The sequence below is a fragment of the Melampsora larici-populina genome (assembly GCF_000204055.1).
Source record: "Melampsora larici-populina 98AG31 unplaced genomic scaffold MELLAscaffold_133, whole genome shotgun sequence".
Lineage (NCBI taxonomy): Eukaryota > Fungi > Basidiomycota > Pucciniomycetes > Pucciniales > Melampsoraceae > Melampsora > Melampsora laricis-populina.
Genome location: NW_006768897.1, coordinates 39,153 through 43,873, shown reverse-complemented (window position 1 = coordinate 43,873; position 4,721 = coordinate 39,153).

Sequence of the window (4,721 nt, the reverse complement as noted above, 5' to 3'; positions counted from 1 at the left end):
TTTTAGACACAATTGCCGACGCCTTGTTTTAGGAGCATAATCAAAATCATAGATCCAATCAATATCGGTCAAATATTAATTGATTGATTAATTAAAAAGGACTTGCACTGTACAAATGATTTCACAATCCATTGTTTCTAAATACCTACTCCCAACAGCTGAACCATTAACTTTTTCTTGATACCTAAAGAAAGAGGTTTGAATCTGATTTGAATGTTAATGATATCAAAGTAAAATTGAGTAATCCAAGACTAACAAATCGGACAGAATTGTTAATTTGTTCTACCATCAGATGTAAGGTTTTCTTGTGTGTTTTCTGCATTTTCTGATGAGGTTCTGTTGATTTAAAGCTAGGAATTGAAGTCAATGAATCTGGTCAATTTAATACGACGATCAAATGTAGGTTGAGCTTGGTGTTGAAGTGTGATCTTGTTGGTGATTTAAAAGTGATTGAATGATCACCCGATAGCACTTCATGTATGTTTTTCTATATGCTGATCTGATTTTGTTCTCAAAGTTGTAAGTGATGAAACGATGTAAGCCTAGAAGCTACATCATCTGCTTGAGTTTGTGGAGGACGATCTGAAAGCAGTAAATAGAAGGAAATCAGCAAGTCAAAAGATTGATAAGTGGTGATTGCATGATAAGTACTAACCTAAAAAGATTGCATTCTGGCTTGCTCATCAGCATCCACACCCAAGACTGGTGATACATCTATATCCAGGTACTCTTCAAGCAGTTCATTGATCACGCTAAATTTCTCTCGATGATCTTGACCCAATTGATGAAGGTGCAGATAACGATTGCCTCCGAATAGATCATTATCATCCACTACATGTGTGGCTGGTCTTTGATAATTTAGAGTGGTCAAGTCCCGAGTTATTCAAACAAAGGCATCAGGATCTTCATTGTCTGCAACTGATCACATATGATTGAGGCGTGATTCAGGGATAGTCGCAGTCAGGTTTGCACCATCAGAAAGGTACTTCGCATTGTCATCATCGTCATCAATCACAATAGGTGGCTGTGTTATCTGAGTGACCAAGATATGTCCGCAAGTTGTTCCAGAACAGGGTCTAGATTTTGTACCAATTTGTCGATTGTGTTTGAATTGCTGGTTCTCCTTTTATATGAATGATGATCAGAGGCGTTTGAATGAAATTGAGTTCTGTGATCAGTAATTTGATAAATTCAACTTGATGATAGTTTTGAAAGTTTTGAAGATTTCTGAAGTTTTGGTGTTCAGGTAGCTCATTTAAACGTTGACTTCTTGAATGCTTTTGCAAAAGAACACTTTGATTTGTTGACTGATGTTCAGATTGATTGAGATAGTTTTGATTCAATTCAATGATATCTCAAGCCTCTTAAAGATGAACTGTCCGAGTCGTTTCTATTCAACGTGAATGAAAGCTGCTCATCAGCAAGTGGCAAACCTGTAGCTCCAATCGATTGGAATCGAATGGTAGCTTGGAAAAACAAATCTACCTACTTCATTCACGTCGATCTGTTCGTTTGGGGAGTCCTGTAGTCACTCCTTGATTGTGGTGTTGGTGCAACACAGCAATCAACCATTGTTGATGATGAAGCCAGTTAAGACTTATACCTCAGCCGCGAGTTGTAAAAGGTGTTCTATTGAACAACAAATTGACCCCAATGGACGCCGTGCCGAGACTGGGGTGTTGCCAGATGGCGTATAAACATAGTGGTATTGAGAAAGTTGCTCGTGACCGATTGTGATGAGAGTTGAAGTTGATTGAATTTGATTGATTCCTATCCCAAAACTCGTCAACAGATGTCACATTCAAAGATCTACTCTTCCCGTATCCACTCAATTTCTAAACAAATTCGAAGTCGATCGTTCTAGAATCACATCTCAAGCACCTGTTCCATCTGCAGGATTTGCGGCTGATTCCACTCAATGGTTGTAAGAATGTGGCTTTGAGCTCGCCAAAAAGTGCTGGAATCAAATTGGACAAAAGAAAAGTTGTCTCAGTTGGTACCTTATCTTTGAAGGATTATTGAATGTTAGTTGCTACAATCATCCTCACAAAATGATAAAAAATCCAATGACAACACTCACTTCCATCCGGAATTGGTGTCCCAAGTCTTGGTTACCACAGTAAGACGTGCAAGATGAGAAATTGAAGCAAGTACTTTGCCTCAGAACCCGAAAGCTGTAGGAGAGGTAGATTATCAAAGTTAAGTGCGATTAAAAGTTCTTTCCGATAATTTTGAGCTGCTTCTATGTGATATGTTACATAAAAATGAAGTGGATTGAAATACCCAGCTAGTTAGTATTGAGTGATCCTCCATATTAAATGTTTTCTTTCCTTTTTCCAATGGTTTGTTCTTTTGAGATATTGATGAACTGAGTGATATATGATTGATCGGAGTTTTGTACAAAAAAAACAACAAATCCCTATTCAAGAATTTATAAATTAGTACAATTATCAAATCATCTCTTGAGTTTTGAAATCAAATGAATATACTGACGTGTGAAGGCTGCTTATAATGTCCATAGTGCTGATATTGAGTAAATCACAGGCCGGGCGAGAAGGCGAGTAGTGTAATGTTGGCTTATTGATATCAAGTAGTGTCAACTGGCAGAGAATAATAAGAAAGTTGAAAGTAATCATCCCGAAGCCAAAACTTCGGCTGGTCAAAACTTGGATCTCTACGGCTAAAATGTGCAGAATTTGTCGATTTTGTTTGCATTTGTCGATTTTGTTGGAATCCATTGTTCGCCTTTAATATGAATGAAATGATGATACCATAAGTGCTTACTCTGTTCAACAACTGTACCTCAAGTAATTGAATTTCACAGCCTGCGTTGATCCACTCCACAGAAAAACTTCCCAGCACATTATGCGCACTTCAGAGCTGTAGTTATAGTTTGCAGCACTGAAACCATGCTGTGAAGTGTGGGGGCTGTGAAGTCCATGAGGAAAGGTAAAGTTGATCTATCTGCTGAACTTCACAGCTTACATTCATTACGTGAAGTTTGGTTGCTGTGAAGCATTGTACATGACCTTCACCGCATGTAATGCCTGGTGTTAATATGCTATACAGCATACTTCACATGCCGTGAAGCTGAACAGGCATGTAAAACAATGTCAACTCATGCCCATCCACTTCACAGCAGGTAAAGTCTGATGTCAAGGTAATCTACAGCGTACTTGACTTGCTGTGAAGTTGAACATGATCTCAATGAGACCAGACCTTCTTTTCAACTTCACAGCATTCCAAGCTTGCTGTGAAGTTAACATGCAGCTACTGTAGTGTACACTACATGCTGTGAAGTCTACTGTCCAGCTAAGATACAGTGTACTTGACATGCTGTGAAACGGAGTGAATTGAAGTGTTGTGAACTTCAAATCAACTTCACAGCATACAATGCTTGCTGTGAAGTTGAGAGCTTCACAGTGTACACTAGATGCTGTGAAGTCTGCTTTCCAGGTAATATTCAGCGTATTAAAGTGCTGTGAAGTTAAACATGATACAATAAGTGTAACATCCTAACTTCACAGCATTCCAGTCTTGCTGTGAAGTTAAGATGCAGATATAAAGCGTACTTGACATGCTGTGAAGTGAAGTTGACAGCATTCAAAGCTTGCTGTGAAGCTAAGATGCACCTACTGTTGAACATCACAGTGTACACTAAATGCTGTGAAGTACATATCACTACCCCAAATATAATGTAATCCAAGCGGATTTCAAAAATGATCTTATTACAAAAATACAATACAGATTACAAAAGTCTGATTTCATTACAAAAATTGTAGTGCATAAATACACATACTAAAGTTCTTAGACTTTGAACAATGTTATTGTGGAACAAGCATTCTGTTGGAGTGGTCAGACGAGTTTGGCTGTATGTCAGTTTTTCAAAAAATTGCCATATTACTCAAGTATATCAGAGATTACGTAAAGATTTCACATATATTACAAAAAATCATATTCATTACATAAAGATTCTGGAGATTACAAAAGTATTTTCATTGCATCAATATGTGTCAATTTGGTGATGTGTGCAGAATTTGAAAATGCACAAAGATAATATTACATATCTTCTGTTCAGATCAGTGAGAATCAGTGGTGCGTAAGCTATGTAGTGATCAGTTCCAATAGTTCCAATATTCTCATAACAAGTCAGTCTTGATTTGAATGACTTGGATGGAGCGAGAATTTGATAGGGAAAACACACAATTCAATACATAATCTGAATTAACTTCGGAGATCTACAGTCTCTCGCTTTAATTATGTGGTCAGATATACGTACTCTGTATGAACATGCATGTGGATTCCTCTTATATTTACAAAAACAAGATCAAAGGGTTTATCAAAATGGCAACCTTCTGATCCATTAACTTCCATTTTCAACAAGCTCATCGTTATTCCCTCTCTCAATCTATAATTACTCGTTATTATCTTGAGCCCCTTTAAAACGCATTTATACATCATGTCCTTATATGCTCAAGTCCAATCCTATGTTTTCTTACCTAAATATATCCTTGATTACGTTGTTGGTGATGACAAGCCTAGAATAGATCCCAACCTCTTCATAACGAAAGCCAATCCTTCCCAAATCGTCGAGGTGATCGTCGCATTTTATCCTCATCTTCAACTTACTGAAAACGCACGTCACGACCATGAGCTCATCTTGAAAATCTTCATCGAAATGGTCGCCCCACGTTTATCCAATCTTGTCTCCTCTTTCGACA